The 27,940-nt window shown below is 33.3% G+C and overlaps 1 long non-coding RNA gene across 1 annotated transcript in view; it reads right to left on the bottom strand.

The window, feature by feature from the left end:
- Positions 1 to 23,523, bottom strand: part of LOC140141957 (uncharacterized) — a 245,066-nt gene extending 221,543 nt beyond the window's left edge. Inside the window, exon 1 of the long non-coding RNA XR_011857492.1 lies at positions 23,148 to 23,523. This is a non-coding gene — a long non-coding RNA (uncharacterized lncRNA). The remainder of the gene's footprint in view (positions 1 to 23,147) is intronic.
- Between the last annotated feature and the right edge of the window lie 4,417 nt (positions 23,524 to 27,940).

The following is a 27,940-nucleotide window of genomic DNA, read 5'->3' on the forward strand; positions in this document are numbered from 1 at the left end:
TGTTTGGGACTGCTGAAATCAAGTTTGTGCCCCCGTCAGCATCTGTAATTCGTTGAGACAATGCCAAAGCATGTCCGTAACAAGACAACAAAAGTATTTAGCAACATGAAATTGGAGCAATACTTTTATAGCTTCTATGCTTTGTAAACTGATTGAACAGCGATTATTTGTCCTGATTTCCACATTAATCTACATTCAAAAATGTTTATTTCTCTTTTGGAACAACTTCAATCAGTAGATCGTCAACCGGTACAGGCAAATTAGCTGATCACCGATACAAGGGAAATATTAGAAATTATGATATGTTATCTGTGCCATAAATGTTTAAACCATTCCTACAAATAAATATCGGAAATAAAGCTACAATGCTTTATTAGTCCGTACTACACTTTTCTTCAGCAAAATCTGCTGACCAACTCTTGTGTTCAGATTCTTGAAGAAAATAGTACTATCTGTTGATGAAGCGTCGTGACTTTGGAAAATGATTTTAAATGTTGATTTTAATTATTGTTTTTATTTATCTTTTATTAATCATTTATTATTCAAGTGTAGTGTATGAACGAAATAGTTCAATTATCGTTAAAAATCATACAAGTATTCATATATAATTCAGATCTAGAATTCATTATAAAGGTAGGACAGTATAATGGACACTATTGCAAACAAATTTATATAACTATATGTGATGGGATCAAGCAAAATCAGTCGGAGCTCGGAAATATTGATTTTGAGATATAACCAAACAAAGGATATATTTCCTTTGGTTTTCTTTTGTTTTGGAAGCTATTTAATTGCTCATATCTTTGGAACTGGTTGGTCAATGTCAATGGTGTTTTCTGCAAAATGCAGATTTGTAAAAGCCTGTTACTATCCTATAAGAAACTGAAAATTTAATATTTCCGAGTTCCGACTGATTTTGCTTGATCGCATCACATATAACGTCCGGATACACACCGTACAAGCTAATTGCTAAACTTCGCTTTCTGTTTGATGTTTCTTCCTTCTTCCCAAATGACAAAAGAGACAATTGGTTTAAGAAACATATGTAATGCTATTTATCAATGACCACCTGATTTACTCAGCCGTTTCATTTTCTCCATTTTCACATTTAGAAAAAAATACTATCCAAGCATAAAACTATGTTGTCCTTGTGATAAATATTTATATCATTTTTAGACTTGAGTGCTATTTTAAAATAAAATCAAAGGAAGCAAGAATAAAACTTGAAATTTCCGATTGAATTTCCGATTCTTTACTTAATTATATACCTTAAAAACGACAAACTGAGCAAAAAATATATCTGCAATGTAAATTGTTTTTTGGGAAGTCTAAACTATGAAACAAAGGGAACCGGTACCGAGGTACCGAGTTTGGCTGAGGAAACATCGATCCAAATGTAATTTTTTCAATGAGCAAGGTAACAGCTCTTTCGTGATCTTGGTCTTTTCCAATTGTATACACAGCGTTAGGATTCAAAACTAACGGAAAAGGAACGAATGTCAAATAAACCTTGTTGAACTCAGGTAACGAGTTGACCTGTCGTTCTTTTTTAATCCCATTAAATGGTAATTTGCAGTCTGGTTCATAGGATTCTGTTTAGCTCCCACTGGTGAGATTAAAACCCCACCGTATAATAAATCGCGCGGTTTTACGACCTACAATGTGGGTCCCACTTATTGTTTGAGGCCTCTATAAAAAAAAATCCTGCTTCTGAATAAAATGTTTCTCAAAGCAACGTATTATTATATGGTCTCCAATACTTGAACTTCGTCATAAAATCTAATGTTTCATGAATCTCCCTGAACGTTACCATTACACCGAAACACATGCTATGATTACGGGTTAGCGGTCCTCTAAACTTCAACCACTGCAATCCTTCGATTACGGTTACTACTGTCGTCATTTGCGCAACAAAATACCCCTTAACTGTTTTTGGTTCAGCGAAGGTAATATGAACAAGAAGTTAAACATTCTTATTTTTGTCATGTGATGTTATTAATGTTAAAAATATTGTCTGATAATATTTTTAAAGGCCAATATCTCAATTTCATATCTCTAGATATGTGAAACCTTAAAATTGATAACCTGCCCAAAAAGTGTCTCCTTTTGACATGACACGTCACAAATACTTTGAATTTTGATCCAGTTTATTTTCAAAGCAAACCATCCCCGCTGATTTAATGTGATGTCTTAACCAGTTTTACATTCCTGTGACATACCGTTCTTAAGAAAAAACAAGGACTAGTTACAAGGTGTCCTTGAAAGACTGTATATCGACGGGAACTAAATATCGTTTGGGTATTTTAACGCATAAACCAAACATGTGGTTGAGGAATATATCAGCTATTACATACTTTTTGAATTTTGATAATTGACAGCTCCGTTTTTGAAGTAAAAGAATTGAACGAAACGTTTAACGTCTCTTGCGCTAACGATGAGCCGTACAGAATACAGATCATCCATTGATATTTGAATCCGTGGACAGGCTTGAAAATGAGGAAGTTTTGCAAAATTGTTATATTTCAAGAACGGTGTTATCATTAGTTATGTTTAGGTATGGCATTAAAATATCCAATCAATTAAGTTTCCGACGATACAGTTCTGTCAGGGACACCCTGTATCTAAATTGATCTAAACTGTAACCGAAATTTACAACTCATTTTTGCCTTTCCTGGAATTTATAATAGTGGCGGATAAAGCTTACACACTGGAAAAAAAAAATGGGGGAGACGAAAATCAACCTGAGTGGGACAGAATATGTACAGATTGTATGACATTGAAGATCAACCCAGCTAAATGCAAAAGCATGACAGAAGACCATTGAAGGATATGTAAGAGGCGTACAAGACTGGGCAATTTGGTAGATTTACAAGTACCATCTGGACAAATAATGACATCACAAGACCACTTTACATTAGGATGTACCAATTTCGTATAAAATTATCAAATTTCAAATAAAGTATATATATAATTTAGTAAAAATTGCATACCTGTCTGAATAATTTCTATTCAACACTACCCAACTACAGACAAGCAACACAGTTACAGCGCGTTTTTCATTTAAAAGTTCTACCATTAATTGTCAATTGCCTGTAACAATGTGAATTAGTTTACCGGTGCATAGCTTTAGTTGATGCAACACGCTGCAGTAAAGAAGATCGTTGCAACCTCAACAAAATATACGAGGATTCAATTTGCTATGACAATCATGCTTGATGCTACATGGTGCATTGTTATGCAACAAAATCGAACTAACATGTGCTAGATAATTAATGCTTACCTAGCAATTTTATTGATACCCATGGAAATGGGGTTTGCTATACATCCTCATTGAAATCCGGAGCTCTCAATTTCCTTACCTAACACGTGTGTTAAACAGATTTGGGATCCTATTTATTTTGTAGGATACCAATATATAGGTCCCGGTCAACACTCAGAATGTTTACCTGTCGTATCCAGTTTGCAACCTGTTCAACAAAATCCTACTGACATTTTGGAAGCAAATAACAATTTCACACATCTTACTTCAGGGGAAGATGAAAAGCTTACAGCGCATCTCTGTTTGACAAAAAAAATGCAATTGAGTTTTTATCGATATTGAGTTATATTTAAATCATTGATAAAATGAAGATAATATATCCAATCCTAAAATCAACAGCCGATTCCGTCAGTGACTATGAAGCTGATTACCTAAACAAACTAGCGTATAATCTTGTACAGCCCGATGAAAACCAATTATAGCCCACACATTTTGCAGAATGGATTAAACGTGGCATTTCAAGTTACAACCACACAAATCTCTTCGAATTTCTCTCAACCATAACTTTACCGAGTGGGTGGCTGTTGCATGAAAATAAGGTTGCTACACTAAATTTTAGGGGAACATGACCTAGTGATGTCTGCACTCAAATATTAAAAGGGCATTTCGTGATCCACAGCCTCATCCCCCACTTTTCTCAAAAAAAGTTGATATTTTTATACCACTGGAAACCTCTGGCTTCATAATGTTTATCTACAAAACATTTCTTGCAAATTAATTCGTTTAGCAAAAATATCACCAAATTTGATTTTCGTTCTGGTATACCAGAACGAAACTACAACAGTTGTCTATGGAGCAGTGTAATACATATAATCATGCATAACTCCCAAACGCAAAATCGGAATCAACTGAAATTTTGGGAATAATTTTTTTTTCGTGGATATCTGCTGAAAATGTCATAAAAAGAGGATGCTAGGATCACGAAATACTCCCTTTAAGGCAAATAAAGCTGAAATATATTTATATGAATAGTATAATGACATTGTTTACCTACTCAAAAGTAGTGTATTTCTAAACAAATTTACATAAATTATAATAATGAACTAAGAACCTGAAGATGACATTCAAAATATCAAGATAATAAAGTATAAAGTAATATGTGCTATGATTTATGGGACTAGTTTGAGGATATGATCATGAATCATTACCAGGTTTGCCCAATATAAGCAGGGACGTAACAACAGTTTAATTATTTGGACTCGCTCTAAAAAAAGAACAATATTAAATTAAATTATTCGTAAAACCTACTTAAATTCTTTATAAATATATTCAAGGATCAAAGCTGGTGAACTTATATTGTTCTTTGCGATCTAGATTCCTGACAGTGTTTAATGGATTAATGGCGAAATATGTTAACCGTAGAGTTAATCCAAAACATAGGCAAATAAGCACGGAATCAATTAGATTTGTAAGAAGTTATCTTCAATTGACAAATGTCTAAGTCTTAATTGCTTCATACAGATGTTTGTCTTTCTTAATCATTTTAGGTGTCATCCTGCTGAACACATCCGCTCACATCTTACCGCAATTTATAGTTCAGAAGCGTACAGGAATGAGCGATATCTCCTTGTCGCTCAATTAACATGCTCCTTTTGAAAGTAACAAAATACAATCATTCAAATCGCTTATCGTAACAGGTAAACAATAACTGACAAAGCTACAATGCAATACGTGTTGTAATATCATAAAATTAGCATTCAGTCAATGACGATATCGCATTTATTCAGTGAACTAACGCAGACTTCTTTGCATTCATATTATTGATATTGAATTACAGCCTTGTGTAAATCTGCATCAAAGAATTATCTATCGCTGCCTTAAAGGCTTGAAAGCTTGTAAATACATCTTGTTTAACGATGTTCCCTGTGTGACCTAATTCAATAATTTCTACTTACAAGTAGAAACAAAAGGAACGTTTGATTTAATAATTAATCACAAGTTGTCGTGTTTTACCTTTTCAGCTTGTTGACTTAACAGCCTTCAATCAATACAAGTTTCACCTAAGATAAATTCTAGAAGAGCAAGAACACTCAATAGCCTAAATCATCTTCCCTAAAATGCACTCAGCAATGCAAGTAGGACGGTTATTTGTTATTTCGCGATGAGAGCAGCATTTTAAGTGGTTCTACTATTTAAATAAACAAAATAAAATAAAAGCAATGAAATCAAGTCGTGTATTAGCGTTTAGTTTACATAATTTTACACATGCTCATATTAATTGACATTTAATGAATTATGACGACATAAAAATGCGGCATATCTTTTTGTGAAGTGTTTAAATCCACGTAAAGGAAACGACAACAAACTTTCTACTGTTCGACTAACCTTTACACTGACGGACACCCAATATGCCCAAGTTTGAAAATTGGTGAAAAGACATAAAAAGAAGCATTTGTCAACTTTAGGTGCTCTTTTACGTTTTGAAAGTTATATACTGATGATTTTTGTGAAACTGACAACTATAATACATTAATAAATAAATTAATTAATTAATAAGTTAATTAATAAGTTAATTAATAAGTTAATTAATTAAGTTATTTATTTATTTACTTATTAATTTATTTATTTATTTATTTATTAATACTGGAATAGTAAAATTATGCTATCACTTGGGGAAGAATGACAAACACAAGAATCTTGGATTGCAGTGCGAACTAATTGCATGTGAAATTCAATACAAGGAACAATTAATTAAAACTTGGGTATTGTAGTGTAATATATTTAGTGCTATATTATTTAGATATCAAAACTCTTTATTGATGATGTAATTTTTAACGGCTACTATTTTTTTGGTAAAGAACTACGCCCAAATAAATTGACACATGCACTTATGGTATATAATTGGTGTAGGTTGGGCTTGTTATAGTCCACTCCCAATTCATGCCCAACTTGTGTATTTGCCTATATATTTCTGATGGCTACCATATCATGGATGAAGGCCAGAAAGCTTCAACTCATAAAGGATTCCTTTCTGGTGTTTGTAGATTCCATCATTGTGATTTGTTAATATGATAAAAAAAAATACCTATATATATATTAAATATCTAAGTGTGTCTCCACACAGAGCAACCGTTTACACAAACAAAAAGCCAATAGTTGTAAGCGTATTGGAGCGTTATCAATACTTTAGTAGACACAAACTACAATACCGTGCCAATATTCAATACTTAAGAGCTCTTGAACATAATTTTTTAGATGTGGCTCTATACCTCAAAAAATAGATTTTTCTGATATTTTGTGCAATGATGCATGTTAGGGTGTTGACTACTTGTGTGACTAAAAAAAATTCAAAAATCGGCTCGTTGCCATGGAAACGACCAAAAACCAGATTCTGTCATTTTGGGCTAAATCGGCACTGAAATTAGTTAAAAAGCATGTTATTTCAAGTGTTTGCTGCATCTAAGTCATATAATGCTGGAACATTACATTAAGTTCTTGTAAAAAGACATCTATTCATCTGATGATCAGCATATTTAAAGGTCAAAAAGTTATTCTTAAGGGTACGTGCAGAGCCCATCTGTCAGGTGTATTTTCGCTTTTTCAAAAAATGTCATTTTATCACCTAAAATATCATCATGAAAATCAATAACCCGGTGTTGCCAGGATTTTGTCCATTCTAGTGTGGATAGTACAAGCTAGGTACTTTACATTTTAGTAAGAATCAGCTTGGGCAAATGTTACTTCTAAGTACAGTGTTGCCGGAAAAACCGGTATTTCTGCAAATTGACATTTTGTCAAATTACGCCTTTTTGTCACAATTTTTTGCATTTTGACAATAGTTTCCTTCAAGGTGAATCCAAAAACACTTTTTTATCTTTGTTAATACTGTAATAAGTAAAGTCAAAATTAGTGTTGCCAGAATTCTTGATAAAACACCCAATATTAGCATTTTACTGATGCTTGATGCTTTGGTTAGGAAATGCTTATTTCTATTCTAATTTTCATACATCGAATGTACATAGTATAGATTGTTATATGAATATAAACACTAAAGCACAAAATAAGTGTTGCCAGAATTCTTGATAAAACACCCAAAATCATATATATATTTATATGTGCCACGATCCAGTTCACTCACGCTAAAGTTGACAATGTCAAAATTTGGTTTACTATCATCAATAGCTTCCTAAAAAGCGTTTTCAAATCCCCCCAGTTCTAGTTCTAGTATTATCTAGTGCAAAGTTATGGTCAAGGTATATGGGTATTAATTTTGTTCTTTGTTTTCTATTTGATATAGCTACCTTATTTTGCCAATACAGTTACTGGTGACTTAAGCTAAAGCCGTGATTTCTCTGTGATACGGAAAAACGGAAAAATCCACAGAATTCGGGGTTTGCTCACGGAAATTTGAAAATGCCACAAAATAGTGAAAAATTATGCAAAATGTCTACCTTTTGTGTTGATTTGCAAAATAAAACAAAGGAAAGTGAGCATTTAGCAGTAATCAACCATTAAACAATCCATTCTAGCATTATTCTAGGCCTTCGCTGCAAGACTCTGGCCATACTACAATAAAAGATAAGACAAAATACGCTTTAAAATAAACATGTTCGTTTTAACTTTTCAGGGATTTATGTGGAAAACGGAAAATCCAATTTGTAACACAGATTTTAAATTTTGTAACACGGAGAAATCATGGCTTTAATAAGCCTTAGTGGATTGGATCAATATCAATATCAATAATATCAAACATAATAAAGAAATATTAATATCAATATCAATAATAATCAAAAATATTAATATCAATATCAATAATAATCCAAAATATTAACATCGATATCAAAATTAGTGATATCAATACCAATAATAATCAAATTAGTGATATCAATACCAATAAAAATCAAAAATTTTAATATCAATAATAATCAAATATATTAATATCAATATCAATACTAACCAAGCAAATTAATATTGATATCAATAATAATCAAAAATATTAACATCAATATCAATAATAATCAAAAAATATTAATATCAATACCAATAATAGTCAAGAATATTAACATCGATATCAATAAAAATCAAAATTCTTGATATCAATATCAATAATAATCAAAAATATTAACATCAATATCAAGAATAATCAAAAATATTAACATCAATATCAATAATAATCAAACAAATTAAAATCGATATCAATACTAATCAAAATATTAACATCAATACCAAGAATAATCAAAAATATTAATATCAATATCAATAATAATCAAATATATTACGGTAATATCAATATTAATCAAAAATATTAATATCAATATCAATTTTAAAATATTAAAATATTTTTAATTATTATTGATATTGATATTAATATTTTTGATTGTTATTGATATTGATGTTAATATATTTTTTATTATTAGTGATATTGATAGTTTTGATTATTAATGATATTGATATTAATATTTTTGAAAATTATTGATATTGGTATTAATATTTTTGATTATTATTGATATTGATGTGAATATTTGTTTATTATTATCGATATTGATATTAATATTTTTGATCATTATTGATATCGATATTAATATTTTTTATTTTGGATTATTATTGATATTAACCCTAGAACTACAAAGTACCAACCACCTAAGATTTTTTATCCATTGTAAAAAAACGCGCGCACTTTCGCCCAAACGACCTAAGTTAATCGTAGATCCATCCTTTGGTGAGGCCCACTTTCAATGATTTTCATTTCGCTCATGTAAAATGAATATAAGCTACTGACTTTTTACTTGTTAGTTTAGGAGAAAATCAAATTTTTGTAGAATTTTTAGCCGAAAATCAATTTGTCTATACTATTGTACATAGCTGGTATTTCGCAAATTTGCATGGGCGCCCTCACATTATGATGTCATAGCGACATTATGTGGGAAATGTTTGTACTTATTGGTATCACTGGATAGAGGAGACCCATAGTTATACATTGTTACCAAATATAAAACTTCGTAATCCCGTGTTACAAAATATCATGGCTAGGGTTAATATTATTATTTTTGATAATATTATTATTTTTGATTATCAAGAATTCTGGCAACACTAATAATAATATATATATATATATACATATATATGATTTTGGGTGTTTTATCAAGAATTCTGGCCACACTTATTTTGTGCTCTGGTGTTTAAACATTCATATAACAATCTATACTATGTACATTCGATGTATGAAAATTAGAAATAAGCATTTCCTAACCAAATCATCAACAAAAAAATCATACTATCAGTAAAATGCTAATATTGGGTGTTTTATCAAGAATTCTGGCAACACTAATTTTGAGTTTCAGTATTTAGATATTTAAAGAGACGAAAAAGTGTTGCTTGGAATCACCTTGAAGGAAACTATTTGTTAAAATACACAAAATTGTGACAAAAAGGAGTAATTTGACAAAATGTCAATTTGCCGAAATACCGGTTTTTCCGGCAACACTGTGTTTAGAAGTAACATTTGCCCAAACTGATTTTTGCTAAAATGTAAAGTACCTAGCTTGCACTATCCACACTAGAATGGACAAAATTCTGGCAATACCGGGTTGTTGATTTTCATGATGATATTTTATGTGCTAAAATGACATTTTTTGAAAAAGTGAAAATACACCTGACAGATGGGCTCTGCACGTACCCTTAAGAATAACTTTTTGACCTTTAAATATGCTGATCATCAGATGAATAGATGTCCTTTTACAAGAACTTAATGTAATGTTCCAGCATTATATGAATTAGATGCAGCAAACACTTGAAATAACATGTTTTTTGACTAATTTCAGTGCCGATTTGGCCCAAAATGACAGAATCTGGTTTTTGGCCGTTTCCATGGCAACGAGCCGATTTTTGAATTTTTTTTAGTCACACAAGTAGTCAACACCCTAACATGCATCATTGCACAAAATATCAGAAAAATCTATTTTTTGAGGTATAGAGCCACATCTAAAAATTTATGTTCAAGAGCTCTTAAGTATGTGTACATTGTACACTGTGCAAGATCCTCCAACAAGATTAAAGGACAAGATCCCATGGGACACAATCTCCAAAAGGAGACACCTGAATGAAGTTCCTGGTTGAGGGCAATCTATCCCAAGCAGATAAGTCAAGTAAGTTAAGAAGTTAAGGGTATCATCCTTTTATCTTGGTGGGGTGTGGGTGGTGAATTTCTTTATGCAACCATAATGGGCCGCAATATATCATTATTGTCAGGGTTAGGGTCTTAGGGTTAGGGTTAGGGTTTAGGGTTAGGGTTAGGGTTATGGTCAGGGTTAGGGTTAGGGTTAGGGTTAGGGTTAGGGTTAGGGTTAGGGTTAGGGTTAGGGTTAGGATTAGGGGTTAGGGTTAGGATTATATACGTATTTATTAGTACTAATATACTAGTAATAGTATATTGTGTGTATGCACTTTATTCCGTAATCAATAAGTATGATAAACAAACACTTTTCTGGCACAACGACTCATAACACAGTGGTGTAGGCATTAGACTATGGATCCATAGATTGTAGAATTTTAATTATAGCAATTTCTTTTTATTTTTATTAAGTAAGAGGAAATAATAATGGCAATAAACTCGTGTTATATTTAGCCTCATAGGCCCATACTTACATGTATGTACTATGTGTTATCGTATTGCGGGCCATTATGTCTGTCGAATGAAATTACGCGTCCCGTGTTGGGTGGGGTAAGTGGAGGTGTGTGTGATGGGTGGGGTGTGTGTGGGTATTGGACATGGGCTTAGGATGGGGGTGTGTTGGGTGTGTTTGGTAGGAGTAAGGTGATAAAATAGCAATTCGGCGTAATAGCAATCGGTGTGGAATACATGTATTTCAGCTGCTCAGTGATTCCTCCCGTTTTTTGGGGGCTTTGTTTTTTGGTTTACGTTTAATCTGCTAGCGGGGGCTTGCTCGAAGCCCGGAAGTCCCGCATGTTAGTATCAATACACGAGTTTAGGTTTAATTTGACACATATAGCGTTAACCTCTTCCTAAAGATTATATCCCTTGATGATAAAGTGTTACATTTATTTGCACAGACGGTTTTTGAAAACAGATACTCACAGTCCAAAAGTAGGCGACAATAATTTTAATGAGTGAAACGTATTCAGACCTCAAGGCATAAAGCTTAATTGAGTTAAGAGAAGAGCCACTCCCCGTAACATGATCCAAACTGTTTCTTTTGACGCATAGATCATTTTCATCTTCATATTATGTTACTTTAAATAGCAGTTCAAGTGGCACTTTAAATCATCATAGCATATATCAATAGAAAATCTGGAACAAAAAGGTAAATATGATGTTCTATTAGCTTCCAGCACAACTTGACCTTATTTTGTTAGCTAAGAGGGAGGAGCTACTAGTAGCAAGACGACACTAGCGTATATATACGCACAAAGTCTCGGACACATACTTATAGTTTTAGGGAAATGTATGACAATGACAATTGATATAACAGTCAACAAACACCCCAGGGAATCTTTTAACGGTCAAAATCTTCTTAAACGTAGAATAAGTGGGAAGATCTTCAGATATAAACTGTTCCACTCATTGTCATTTTTGTCTCTGAGTTTCGACAGCTCTTGTATATAGATGAACTCAAAACCGTAGCTATTTAGACAGACAGTGTGATTGAACGGAAGAATCAACATCGAAAATAAAAAGACTACAAGCATCAATTATAGGGAACAGGGAGGCAAGGTAACCCAAAAGACAGGTATTGATGGATACAATAAGGCGCCACTTAATATTATCGTTAAAAATATGTGCAGTGTATAATGGTAATTTTATGGCAATCTCCTGCATCAAAGGTGTCTTGGAAGAGTGCCGTAAACATTTTCTGTGCAACTTGTACTTTACCGTTTACCGTAAGAATATGAATTTTATGCAATATGTGACCGTCCACGGCGAATGAGCCGTAAATTCCTCCCCCGGTCAATTTTTTTTTTTTTCGTGTTTAAAAAATAAACATCATAAACTTAAAAATGGTATATCATTTGACTTCAAACGATATCCCGAAGCGGGGTTATGGTTTGTTAAACCTTGCTCCGCTATGAAACATAGCTTTTTACGTTTTTACATGTGTCTCTTTTTCCACATTGCTGGCAATAAATATCAAACAGTCATAATTGGCGGTCATTTCAAATCATCCCCAAGTCAACGAGGTTTAAGAAAGTTCTCTCATTGTTAATTGTTGGTTATTAATACCTGTACAAAATACAATGCCTGGTAACCCACCACTTGAACAGGATTTAGCAAAAGCAAACAGAGACCAGAGCTATTAAAAGTTCTATAGCCATCTAAGGTAGAAGCTTATTATCCACTTCAACAATAGGATTATTGACTAGTTTTTGACTATCAAAATGAGACGGATGTCGGGCCAGCTTAAGTTACCAATGAATACGACCTTCGTACACATTTTACATCGCAACTCAGAATACAATTTAGGGAATTTACGGCTCATTTGTGCTGCCGGGTCACAAATATGCTGTTAGGCGACAAAAAAGCCTGTTCTATGGGCCCGATCGACCCATGATTTGCATTTAGACTTTTTAGAAAAAATGTTTGCAAAAATCTTCAATAGGAAGAACAGGGTTTTTTTTCGTCACTTATCTATATAACATTTTTTGAATTTAAAAATACTTTTTAGTATATGATATATTATTTAGTGCAAAGTTCGGAGCTATCTCGATAATTTCTATTCGACCAAACCTAACTACATAATTATGAGTGACACAATTACAGTGTGTTTTTATTTAAAAGATCTACTATTAAATTGTCAATTGCCTGTAACAATGTGATTAGTTCACTTGTGCATATACAGGAATCTTTGGATGATGTAACACGATGCAGTAAAGAAGATTGTTGCAACCGCCGTGTGTCTTGTGTTTATAGATTTCTGTACATGTAATTGTAAGTAATACAAATGTGTTTATCATGTATGAAGGATACAAACAAAAGCCTGAAACTTAAGCATTGCAATTGCATAACGAGAGTGATATTTTTTCATATATTTCACAGGACGGACTCCTACAATTATTGCAACTGAATGACCAATGCAATGCGATGCGATACAATGCAATGCAATACGATGCAATGCAATGCAATGCAATGCAATGCAATGCAATGCAATGCAATGCAATGCAATGCAATGCAATGCAATGCAATGCAATGCAATGCAATGCAATGCAATGCAATGCAATGCAATGCAATGCAATGCAATGCAATGCTATGCTATGCTATGCTATGCTATATTTTATATTACCACAACTGAGAAGAGAACAAACCTGCCTAGTATAGAATCAATGCAATAGGCCACAATTAAGATAAAGAATGACATGCATTGGAAATACGTATGCTCAACCATGGCACTCAGATAATGTATTGCTATTACCCGATAATAAACATAAAATGAAACAAAATTGCTCTACTACTGCTGAATTGCATATAGAAGTAAGTTAATAAATTAATTACTGATGTCTTTCTACTATCATGACTTATAATAATGTACGTAGCACAGAAATGATTTTACCGTCCCAATTACTGATTAACTTACATGTATAATATATATTCATATATACGAGTGAATATTCAAACGTAGTGGTAGATAAAATAAATAAAGAGGTAACTTCAACCCTACACTACTTTTCGCTCACCAGGAACGTTTTCACTGGATCGGCTAGCGTCTTCAGCAGATGGTGATGCTGTGATGATATCTTGTCTACAATCGGGGTTTCCCTTTAGGTCTTCAATACGAAAGGTCACAATATTCCATTGATGGCGCAAGTTTACTTCGAAGACTGTTAAAAATCACAAATATACAATTGCCATAAAAGTTGTATTGTATCGAGTGTCTAATGTGCTCTACTGTTCCACAAATAAATACTGTACAAACGTTGCTATCCGATTCCTTATGTTTATTATAAAAAATATTCCAATATCAAAGCTGGTGGACTAATACAGTCTTTTGTGGTACAGATTCCCGACGGTGCTTAATGAAGGAACAGGTTAGTCTTAGAGTTAGAATTAATCCATAACATTCAAAAGAAATTATCTGAATTAATACTTAATTTTGACAATAAGTATTTTCGTTTAACCGCAAATTAACACGAAATTACTTAGATTTTGAAGAGAAGGTATTATTATGTCTAAAAAGCTTAATCGTTATACAGTTGTATGCCCTTCTTAGTCATGTTAGTAACTTACTTGTTATTCCCCTGGTTGCAATGAGCGATTCTTGCTTAGTAAACATGCTCCTTCTTTTCAAAGTAACATGAAAACATTGATTTGTAACAACTATACAATGAGATTGCCCGAGTACCGACTGTGAACTCAGGGAGTACAGTAGTTAGACTCTGGACCGGTAATCCAGCGACCGGGGTTCAATCCCCTCTGAGTCCTGATTTTTTTCTCTCTCAAAATTTTCATAAGTCAGTTTGCTCGAGCCCCAAGCACGTCATTTAAACTATAAATAACTGACAAAACTACCAACAAAAACTGCAGTAATATCATAACATTTGCATTTAGTTCATGGAAAATATCGTGTTTATATACTGAACTAACGCAGACTTCTTTGCATCCATATTATTTATATTGAATTACACCTTGTGTAAATCCGCATCAAAAAATTATCTATCGCTGCCTTAAAGGCTTGAAGGTTTGTAAATACATCGTATTTAACGATTTTCCCTGTGTGACCTAATTCAACCATTTCTATTGACACCTAGAAACAAAAAGAACGATTTAATAATTAATCACAAGTTATTCTCTTTTACCCTTCCAGCTTGTTGACTTAACAGCCTTCAATCAACATGATCAATACGGGTTTTACCTAAGATAAATTCTAGAAGATTAAGAACACTCAATAGCCTCAATCGTCTTCTCTATCATGCACTCAGCATAGCAAGTAGGACGATTTTTGTTAAGCCATCAAAAGGAAGGCCGCGCTTGTTAGAGTGGCTTTAATATTTAATTAAACAAGATTAAATAAAAGCAATGAAATCAATTTGATGTTAGAGTGTAGCATACATAACTTTATTTTCATTTTATGAAATTTGCGATATAATGCAAATTAAAATTTAATATTTTGATATTTTTTTTCTTTTTGGAAACAAATGTATATCTTCAATACGAAAAGGTTAAAATGTTCAAATGATGGACGGCTTTTCCTCTCAGCTTGATATTAAAAGGATATTCTTCGTATGCAATTTGATGTGTCTGATGTGCTCTCAGGTCCCACAAAAATACTGTGCAAACGTTGCTATTCTTTTATTTATTTATTTATTTATTTATTTATTTAATTATTTATTTATTTATTTATTTATTTATTTATTTATTTATTTATTTATTTATTTATTTATTTATTTATTTATTTATTTATTTATTTATTTATTTATTTACTTATTTATTTATTTATTTTTTATTTATTTATTTATTCTTGTTTTGTTTTTTGCTTGTTTGTTTGTTTTTTGTTTTGTTTTGTTTTGTTTTGTTTATTTGGCTGGTTATTTTGTTGGTAAGTTTGGTAGAATTATTAGTTAGTTTTCTTTCTTTCTTTCTTTCTTTATTTCTTTATTTCTTTCTTTATTTCTTTATTATTTATTTATTTATTTATTTATTTATTTATTTATTTATTTATTTATTTATTTATTCTTTTATTTATTTATTTATTTATTCTTGTTTGGTTTTTTGTTTGTTTTGTTTTGTTTTGTTTTTCTGGTTGCTTGGTTGAGTTGGCTGGATGGTTGTTCCTTTTAATGCCTTTATCTTAACTATGAACTTGTGAGCTTGCAATCAATACAGGTTTTAACTCTAGACATTTTAGTCGATTTACGACACGCAAATATCATAAATCGTCTGAATCGCTAGTTAGGTGCAATGGTTGGTTGGCTGGTTGGTTTCATGCTCTTTACCGGCTGGTTTAGTGGAACTGATTCACGTACTTGTTTATTGGGTTTGTTAGTTTATACATAAGTGCGCATTTTATTATTGTTTTCATCTCCGAAAACTTTTCCTACTTACGTCGTAGTATTTTCTGGATAATCTGCTACGTAAGCATTATGTTCTTGGTGGGTTACTTGTCTGAGGAGCTCCAGTAGCAAAGATGTAGCAGAGATTAAAAGAGAAAATGCACATTTTTGCCGATAGGTTTCATATTGTTTAGGTAAAAATTAAAATAGCTTTTGCAACAAGTCGACTGACCTATATTAGCTCCAGTGGGGAATATTGGACTAGATATTGTGAAAGGTAAATCCAGCTCAAATAAATATCTTATAAGCCTTCTGGTAATAAAACATAATAAATGAATCAATTGTTTGTCATTATTTAAACGACCAGTCCATACAACTATAGAACTAAGAAAGTCCAATTCGTATATATTACTACCTCCGTGTCATTATCGGTATTTGTGTTAGACTTCCATTAAGTTATTGCTTATCAGTTATTCTGTTTACCAGTACGGTTTGTTTTTTCTTCTGCGTAATCTTGTTTTCTTAAGTTCTTATATGCAATTGCTATTTTTTGTCTTAATCTATTTCCCCTATTGCTTAACACGAAATGATAGAACATGTAGCGGCTAGACAAGATGGAGGAGATAACCTGTCATATATCTTTATAATATATCCTGATAATATAAACCTTTTTGCTATAATTTTGAAACCTAAGGCAAACTATCGGGTGTTTTAAAATGCCATAAGAGCGTAGTGCAACCACATTGTTTAGATATAAGGAACGTTAACAAGATACGAATTGTTTACTCTATTACTGGCTAGCTTACGTCAAGTGACCCGTAACCCACCTTTATTTGCGCGCGGGAGGATTATAATTTGGCTTCAAATTGTAGATTCTTTCTCTTAAAGGTCAAAGTAACTTTGGTTCAAAACTAATAATGTTTGTTCGGACAAAACGTTGAAATCGCCACTGTTTAGAAGAATATTTCATTAAATTACCTCTTTTAGCTACCCATACTGACCCCAAAACAATGCTGGCTACGCCCTGGTCATAAATCTCAGCGGAGGTTCCAATTTTTCAATATTTCCATTGAAGAAAAACGTAACGGAATCATAGCGAACCGAATGAGTTGTTATACAGTTATACCACAACCAGATCTTGACGACGTCACAAATCTACCACTGAAAAAGGTAGATTCTTTCTGTTCTATTAAAATGACCACAAAGGGGCACAATAATAACCTGTTTGGATGTAGCAGATTTTCTTTAAACATAAGGTAGGTAAGTCATGCGAAAAAGAGCGAGAAGAAGAGTGAAATGTAAAATTACTGATGCAGGTTGTCCCTGAAAGAACTTTAACGTCAGAAAGTTAATTGTTTTGGGATTTTAATGTCACAACTTCTTCTTAGCGTGTCCAAGCGCAGGGTCAAATGCGCCCGAGCCAATAGCTGACGCAGTGACGAGCAGAATCGTTGATATCAGCTAGGTCCTCCAAGAGGATGAACTTTGCTTAGGAAGCTTCCTCTGGTTGAACATGGGGTGCTTCATACCAGTGGTCTGACGCTCACGCTCTTGCATGCTGGTCACTTGCCGACGTACATCTGGAGATAACTAATAAGTAACTAATGATAACTAAGTCATTTGTGTGCTTGAGGAATGAATCAGCTATCACATTTTGAATTTTGACAATGACCACACCGTTCTTGAAATATAAGAATTTTACGAAACTACCTCATTTTCAAACCTTTCCACATATTCAAATATCAATCGATGATCTGTATGTTGAGTGCTAATCACTGCTCACCATCAGCGCATGAGGCGTCTATTGTCATTGATAGATATTTGACTCCGTGGAACGGATTGAAAATGAGGTAATTTCGTAAAATTCTTTTATTTAAAAAACGGAGCGGATAAAATTCAAGAAGTATGTGATAGATGATATATTTCTCAACCACACCAGTTGTTTAGTTAAGTTTGGTTTATGCGATAAAATACCAAAAAAAATATACAGTTTTTTACAGTTCTTTCAGGGACGCCCTGTATCATGGATAATAAGACTTGTTTCCAAAACCAAACATTAACCTCAGAGAGGGGATGTATTAAAAACAAAACACACGTTGACTCATTATTCTAATGTATATGTAGCACACAACCTCGAGAAATATTTATTTGTGGACTGTTAACATTGGGATATTAGGAAACGTGTGAGAAATTAATGTTTGCGTATTCACAGTAACACTTCATTTCTTGTAAAACTGAATTCAGTTGAAATGAGTATCCCGTGATGAGTATAATTATAGAAGTATATGTTACGTTGTGTGAATTAAGTATAAGTATAAGTATTTCAAATCATAACAGCAAGTACCGTCTCTATCGAATTTCTATTTTATAGAGGCTGAGGCTTTCATTTTATGAATATCCGATATGGGTCGATTGAATTGCAATCCTTCAATCTTATACCTAATATAATTAGAAACCTCGGTGAAAAAGTAAAAATCCTCGATTGCTTATTTTCTATTTATAACTATTTTAACAGTTTAACATTTAAAAATGTTTGGGAATTATGAACGTCCATAATATTTCGTGCTGCTAATTTAAAGAGCCTAGAATTGCAATTTAGAAGTTAATTAGAATTGATATTCATCATTCTACAAAAGACTTTGGGTAAAATAGGTGACGATATCTGGATTTGGGTTTCATTAATTGATGTTTAGATGCAACCTCTTTCAAACTGAAAGCACGTTATCTTGTGAGCAACATAAATTCATAAAATTTTTGTATTGTATTTTTTGCAACATGCGGTAGTTACCACATCTTCAAAACTATGTCAGTTTGTCCATTTTGGTCCCATTTTTAGTCATTGTAAGGACACTTTACTCTTTGCCGTCCCCATTTTATCCCTTATTATCTGTGGGGCTGCCCCCCCCCCCTCCCCCCTGATTACGCCCCTGCAATAGTTACTGCCTTTGATCATACTGAAAACTTCTAGTAGCAGACCACGACTCAAACAGTTGTAAATCATTCGGTCACTACCTTCAGGTATGGGCTACTATTGTTTTGGAAGTAGCTCTGTCAGGACCAATCGATTTGTGTGCGTGACCAGTGTTGCCCTACGTTTCTTACAGTTTTCTTGACAAGTAATATTTTCAAAGGTTAATATTTTCAACACATGTATAAACACAATCCTGGTATTTGTTTTGTGTTCAAAGTGCAAGGGTTGGCGGTAATGTGCAAGTTGTCATCCGCAAATAAAGTCAAAGCTACTTTCCTAAATTGCCCGATTGAATATTCAATCAAAAAAATTAAATTTTTAATCTCGCCGTCCCGAATTAGGGACAAATCGTTTTCGACTGTAGTCGGGTGACTTGAAAAAAAAATTTCAATCAAAAGGAGTGACTCTCATTCTTTTACAATCCTTTAGCGATTAAAGTTAGGGGCAAATCTTTTGCGATTTTTCAGTAGAAAGGATTGATTTTCATTCTTTTTCAATCTTTTCCCGTCCCAAATTAGGGACAGGTCCTTTCCAGTTTGAAATCTTATTCCAATTCATGTCATCTCAATTAAGAGATTATTGGTTTGATTAGATCTTCAGCAAATTATTTATTAGATCAGGGCATAGGTTGATCAGATCTTACCTAAGCTATAAAGCACATTGAAATTAATTAACAAAATACAAAAACAAAATCAAACACTAAACTATTGTATCGGCAAAACTTCAGAACTGCAGATTTCTCACAGTGTAACATATTTTGGAATCAATACAGTTAGATTTTCAGACAACGTTATTGTCTTACTAAATGCACACACAAAGTTAAATGACTCAGTCTGCTAGGGTGGTAAATCTCTATTTCTTGTATTTTAATAACATAACATTAACCTCGAGTACATTTGCATCGTTATCTGTGGATCAAATGCCCGTATAGGATGTTCCAACAAATATATGTAGGTATTTAGTATTTTTTGCCTAACTTTTCAGCTTTAATTTGCACTTAAGAAAAAAACGCAATGCGCAATATAAATACACCTGATCTGAAACTGACTTAAACTTTTTGTGTTCTTTGAAGTTCTTTTTTCCAATTTAAACAATCTGTCTAACATTAATTCAGTCCTTTATACCTCAACCGACTCCAACTCCAATTTGTCTATTCCTAATAAGTCCAGCTTACTGAATATTTTGTAATTCACTTCAATTTACACACATTTTCGACATTTAAAAACCCCGGCCACAAAATGTGTATGTTTCTTTGATAGTGAATGAACATTTTTAAAGCAAAGGTAAATATAAAAAATAACAACAAATAAGAATCTACTTAAAATAAAAAGCATATTATTAATATATATTATTAATATATGCAAGATCAGGGGCAATAACACTTTGCTCCATTCTACTTCAATGCCAACGAAGATAAGAAAATGGTAGTTGTTCCAAATTTACCTTGCATAGAGTGTGCTGACATTCAAAATTTGGGGCATCGCTACAAAATGTGTCATAAAAACAGAATGATAAATGCTAATGACCACATTTTTTTCATACAAGATCATTTATGAATATATCACGCACATAACGTTTTGAAACCTAAAATGTTCAACCCGGTTCTAAAATAAAGATGGATTCTTTGCACTATTGCACTTTTTTTACTCACCCTGTATCATTGGTCTAATGTGTCTGTGGCATGGTTCACGATTTTTCGTCTACTTAAATGGCAATTCTAAGGCAGACTGAAGGTAATAGGATTTGGGGGGTTATTTTGACAGGTTAATAGAAGGTTGGGCAAAAACCAAAGGTTTGGTACAAGTTTTTGAAGATAATTGTGATGCAATGTTTTGTAAGACTCCACACAATAGGTAGAAATCTGGTTCAAATATGCACAACTTCTCTTGCATCACATATCTAGATCATTCATTGATATAGATTCGCCAAGTCTCGACGTGTTGGGGAGCAGAGACATAAGGGGCAGGCGACTCAGAAAAAGGTGACCTCCCCTAGGGCAGATATTAGCCTACACTGTAACTTAGACATGGCACAGATATAATAAGGGTGTATACCAAAATACATTGTAGCCGAGCACTTAGTTAAAAGAGTATCCGTCGCATGGAGACGTCGCGGGTGAAATTCAAACAGCGGTGTGTAAAACTTAACACGAATCATTTTAATAGTTTATGTGATTATAAAGTGCATTAAAGTGAACTCAAATTCATTGTATTTATCAAATACAGCACATCTGAAATATAAGTCATAATCAATGAAATATATTTCAATTACGTACAACTTTCGTATTTCGAAATCAAAACAGATCGAATTATTCTTGAGAATAAAATCAACTAGGACGGTGTAAATATTGTACATAACGAGTTTGAGGAATATGGAAAGGTACCGAATATAACTGTTTGGTTTATGACGTCTTTTTAATACCTTCTTTATACGGTACAGAGTTCTGAAGATAAAACAGTTCAAACCTAAGATCACCCAAATCTTCAGAGTGGGCGAACAAAACAGTTGAATGAAATTGTGTATTTCTATTTACTTTGAAATGCTTTTCTATGTTTTATAAATATTTACGGAAGGAATAAATTACTGCATAAATATATGTTTAATGATGTTAAAAATAAGGAGTTAAAGATTTTAAAGCCTTGACAAGTTGACATTGCAAACAAGTTGATCATTGAGAGCAGTAGACCTTTTCTTCTATGTAAGAAAGTAGACAAAAATCAGTCTCCCATGCGTCCAATACTGCGCAGTCTATGCTGATTGTGCAATAATCTGTTAAAACTGATTTGTATTGTCAGAATGGGTCTCCAGTGTATACGTACGATAACAATTCTGTTTGCGAATTCGGTATTTATTGAGTATGTAATTATAGCACTCGTTCACAAAAACAAAGACACAATTAGCTTTCTATAGTATTTGCAATTTCGTTATTTTTATGTATTTTGATTGCAAACAAGTTCAGGATTTTGAAAGAAAATGTCACCAGTAATAAAGTTTATTATGTACAACAAAGCTGTTTAGGAAATTAAAAATGAAGGAGATAAGACACTAAATAACGTGTCAATTATTCCAAGATATGCTTCTGGAATCTATCTCAGAAACAGATAACTAATTAGAAGCGATATTGCTTGATCAGATTATACGTGCCTTTCTCTTTTCTTTCATTTCATTTTCTTGTAAAGGCATTTTTGCTCTAATAATCAAAATAATTGTAAATGTTATAATTTTACTAACAAGAGCTATTAATATGAACAAGTGAAATGTGGGTGCCAATTGAAAACTACTGTCTTTACCAACTAACGTTAATCATATTTTGCAATAAATTCTCGAAAATATGTGAAGGTCGCAGAAAACTTCGAGCGATTAAATTTGAAGCTAAAACATTATTATTCGTTATTTAACTAATGAGCGTATATTTATCACTAAAATAATTAAATAATATTAACCTAAATTTTACTTCATTGACAATGTCTCGCAGGATTAACATGATGCATTTACTAATTATTAATTTGATGTATTTTTACATGTTCATGTAGCAAATCTGATCATCAGGCAGCTGCTAACATCAAATGTAATTAGCAACATTCACGTGAACTACACTTCTTTAGTAGCTTTTAATGATTGTTATTTTCATGGGGGAAATTACTGCAGATAGACCCGAAGCAATTACTGATCATCTTCACACAGTGTGTTTTTTACGCGAGGGTTGGGATGTGGGTGGGGATACATTCCTCAAATGAGCGAACAAAATCCTCTTACAATAAAGACTCAACCCGCTCAAAGACGTTGTCCTCGAGTCCTTAAAGATCTACATTGTAAGTTTGAAACCTCAATAAAATTACCTAAAGACCACAATACCTTTACACGTATGATTTGGAAAGCAACAAGTTATATTACTAAATATAGATATGAGTTGCTTACCTTGTTTAACCGCCTTTTAAGTTCCCTTGCGTCTGCGGTAACCCGCGAACAGGTTCAGACTTAGGAGTATAACAATACCCCTGTGTATTTTTCCCAAAGGTTACTCGGTATTTTTTTTTTCAAACCAAATGTGTAGACAAAAATAGTCACTGCTGTTAAGCAAGATTAAAAAATACTGTTTCCAATGAGCAATATTCTTCTTCAAGTTTGTCAATCCCAGAGGCGGCTAATATATCCTATAGTTTGAAGTAGCACTGTTGATAAGTTTACCCCGCATATACACATTCCACACAGAATTATCAAGGTCTGCCTCATATGCAATATACACAACACTCTAAACGTTGAGTGGGTACTCACTTCTCTCTCGTCTGCGTCGTCGTCATTGTATCTTTACAAATTGGATGAAATTTTTCCCGCCAAATTTATTAATTTCCTGACACATGAAGACACTTGGAGAGGGAATTGGGCGGTTGAAGTTAATCAGCGCCTGCGTGATGGGTTTCCCGATCTCCCGGGCCCGATTTGCATACGTAAAATCGTATGGAAAAGAGGGCAGGTGATTTCAAGTTTTGAGTTTATTTTTAAAGCAATCACATACGGCGTTCGCTCAAAATAATAACAAATAGGATTTACATGAGAGTTGACATAATAATAATGCAATCGGCATGAGAAATGGATTGTGCAAATAATCTGTGAAGCTGAGTGATGATCATTTTGTTGTTATTGATCCTGTTGTTGGTTTGTTTCATTGAATGTCTTTTCGTTTTTAACAGGACAGTGGTTATTATATAGTATTGTTTTCTTGTTGCAGTTGGTGCTGTTAATGTTTATGTCCAAACCTTTATAGAAGAATGCATCTGCGTTAAGTTTGTGAATGAGTTGCTGAATTCTGATATGATTTTGGAATCGTATTACAAATATACAGCTAAGAAATGTAAATTACCTAGCCTCTAGTAAATAAGGAATTCATATTTATTGTGTACTTTAGCAGAAGTATATCTACAGGGTGTCCCAAAAGTCTCGATACCTTTTTAAACCTTTGTATCTTTAAGAAGAAATGGTATACAAAAAATTTGAAAACATATTTGGAAAAGAAGACACTTGGGCAATTTTTTGGTACCAAACTTGCCCCCTTTTGTGCCTCCTACTTAAAAATAATGTTAGATGAATGTATAGGCACATAATACGTAGTACCATACAGCAGTCATTCCTTTTCTGAACATTCACAGATCTTCTTGGGCTTGCTGATACAGCACATCTTACTTAATCAATGTTTCGTGTATCGCCTTGTCTTCCTACGTCCATAGCGCACTGAATCACGTACTGATCATGTCTTAAAGAATTTGTTGACAATGTTTTTATGCAGCATTTTGATGGTGCTCGAGCGTGTCCAGTGAGTTGATAATGTTCGTTGAACTTCTTTTGAGTAAGTTTGACCGATTTCGTTTCGGCATAAAACCAACGAATGTGAATGTGTTGTTGAATATTGTAAGTCATGTTGATACAACGCCATTTATCACTTATTCGTGCATACAAAATGTCAGCACTGTGCAAATACAAACCGCTTGAATGTGCTTGAATGGGGGGGGGGGGTAGCAGAGCAAAACAATGCTTTCAACAGGACGGTGCGACTCCACACACAGCCAAAGTGACTCTCCAATGGCTTGAAAATCGTTTCCATGAGAAGATCATGTTCCTCAAAACTGATCAAACTTGGCCACCTCATTCTCCGGATTTAAGTCAACCTGATTTTTTTCTGTGGGGTTATCTCAAAAACCGAGTGTATAGCACAAAACCTCGCAGCATACCAGACTTGAAGGAAAACATAAAGAGTGAGATAAGAAAACTTGAAAGAGACACTTGCAGAAGCGTCATTCAGTACTTCACCGTCAGAGTACGCGAGTGTGCGAATTTATATGATGGACATCTTGAACATATTCCGAATAGACTACTTGCAAAACAAAAAAAGTCCAAACTACGGAAGAACAAAATAAAAATAACGTGAAGTTGTTGGGAATAGTGTTTCAATTTGACAATGTTCCTGGTGATTTGTTCTCATTAACCATTTTTGCATATGCGCTATATTCATGCATGTCTTCTGACTAAGCATGAAAGGGGAGTTTCAATGTGACAATTCAGTAATGATAGGGGTATCAACTCAATCAAAACATTATTAAATCCTTGAGATAAGGAAAATTACTTTACCAAGTCACTTTGTTAGGATTGTGAGCAAATGCAGAAGATGTGTTAATTTGACAATTCGTTTGCATTTAATTGAGTGTTTTTGTTTCTCCGGTTGAAAGAACGATTTTCCAATATGATAAACATTTGCTCGTATCTTCATACTACAACATGCAAATATTAGCAAGTTTGGTACTAAAAAAATTGCCCAAATGTCCTCTTTCTAAATATGTTTTCATATTTTCTGTATACTATTTCTTCTTAAAGATACAATGGTTTAAAAAGGTATCGAGACTTTTGGGACACCCTGTATATATATATCTATGGTGATCAAATTAAAATTAGATAAATTATCAGGCTATAATGTTGACTCAACATAACAGCATCGATGTATTTAAATGAAAATTTTTGTAAACATGATTTTGACAAACTTCATTGAGAACATCTTTGAATTCATTCAGCCTTGTGGTTCAAATATTATGTCTTAAAAAGAATGAAGGAATGAATCCATAAAACATCATTGTATCTTAGTGAGTTAGAATCACTGACAAAAAGTAAAAATACTGTTCTGATGCCACCCGGTATCATTTGAGGAACAATGATGAAACCTAAGACCTTTGTATCTACTGATCCAATGCTTAGTATTTTTTAGTATGATTTTTACAACGTTGATGTGCGCTATCCATTTGACTAATAATTTTTAATAGGTTGCGGGATCATTTATTTAATTTAGACTTTCTTGTTTTGAATCTATTATAAAATACCCCTCGTAATAGGTTCCCTAATCAAATATTAATAGATTCTATTCATTTACCATGCTTACGTCTTCTTGTTTTTGAGAGTGTTTAAGAAAATATTTTTACGTGGTAGCCCAATCAACGGAAAATAAAACTCATTTAAATAGTTTTGGACGTTTGAATAGCTTCGTACAGAGGACCAAACAACAGCATATCAATTGCATTTGAATAGTTTTGGACAGTGAACCACGCAATAGAATATCAACTTTATTTGAATAGCGTTGGAAAGTGGACCACGCAACGGAAATCAGCTAATGCAATTCTGTCAAAATGTAAGTGGGACAAACTATACAAGCTGTTCCTGAAGAATAGAGTGATTGGTGAATGTAACACCATTTTCGAAATTATCAACTGTGCAAGGATTTTATTCGTAAAAGACGGACCACAATGCAATTCTGTCGATATGTAAGTGGAACAAATCATATGAACTGTTTCTGTAGAGAGGAGTAATTAGTGAAGGTAACACCATTTTCGAAATTGTCATATGTGCAAGGATTCTGTATGTAAGGGATATACCAGTTGTGTCCGTGTCTACATTGATTTAGCTGGGCACACATTTTGAACTGTCCAAACCTGTTATAAACTATCCTAATTTGAATTTTCATTGATTATTATAATTTATAACTTATAAGCGAAAGCATTCTCTAATCATACTATAGCCTACTTTTCATATAATTACGTTATAATGCGTACTCGCGACTTGGCCATCGGGGATGATGGCTTGATCACAAGTGACTTGGTCCACTGCTTTTCCCGCGAAACGGCTTCCCGGAAGTGATGTTGTTGATTTGAAAAGTGGATCGTATACGCCGTAGAAGTGACGTAGTTAATCGGATTAATTACCATGGCAATATATGGTTACAATTTTGACTATACCGCCCTGCACTACAATGTCCACGCGGTACCGATGCGTGGAACCATAGATGTCAAAGAAAGGCTGATCAATCGCACCTGTAAGATAAGTATTAGGTGATTAGTGCAATCTGCTTGTAGTGCAGGGCGGTCTATCCACAAAATTGTATTCATATATTGCTTTGGAGTGGTATTAATTTTTTACAGAATGGTCTAAACCAGGCAGGGATTGGCCTATATACATTTGTACATTTTCTTTACTAATACTAGTCACTTGCTTGGGTTTATTTTGGTTTGGGGATCACTGGATCTTCTAAGGTACTGCAAGGGCTCTGATCAAGAGCTACGCTAAATCAAGTTTATTTGAATAGTTTTCCACGGTGGATCAGACAACAGAAAATACGTGTATTTAAATAGTTTTGCATGGCGGACCACGAAACGGAAACTCAATTTTATTTGAAAAGTTTTATTCGGTGGGCAGAGCCACACAATGGAAACCAAGACATTTCAGTATATAATAAACGTAACCCAATTACCTATTTGTTTATTTCATGCCAGGTTCTTAATATCCTATACTTGTGCACTTACGTAATTTCCCCCCATTTTAATCTAATTTTTCAGTGGAAGCTGGTATTATAATGGATAAGGCGTCCGACTAGTAATAGGAAGTTTGTGGGTTCGGGCCCATGCCAGAGCATTTCCTTACTTTTTTCATTTGAGTTGTGTGCCGACCTGGATTTCGTTTACTTATTTTCTAGTTTAAAGGTCCGTAACCCAATCGACAGCCTTATCCCCGGATTTTTCAAAGTTTTTGGTGTCAAAAAATAGATCATATTTTTCTCATTTACAATCCTGAAATTTGACGCTCGAAATCGATACATTTCCGAAAAAAAACGTTAAAAAACAGTCGATTTGTGGTTTACCAATTTTAGCGAAATTTCACACGCCTGCGAATTGTGGGTA

Source organism: Amphiura filiformis, chromosome 20 (genome assembly GCF_039555335.1).
Source record: "Amphiura filiformis chromosome 20, Afil_fr2py, whole genome shotgun sequence".
In the NCBI taxonomy this organism is placed as follows: domain Eukaryota; kingdom Metazoa; phylum Echinodermata; class Ophiuroidea; order Amphilepidida; family Amphiuridae; genus Amphiura; species Amphiura filiformis.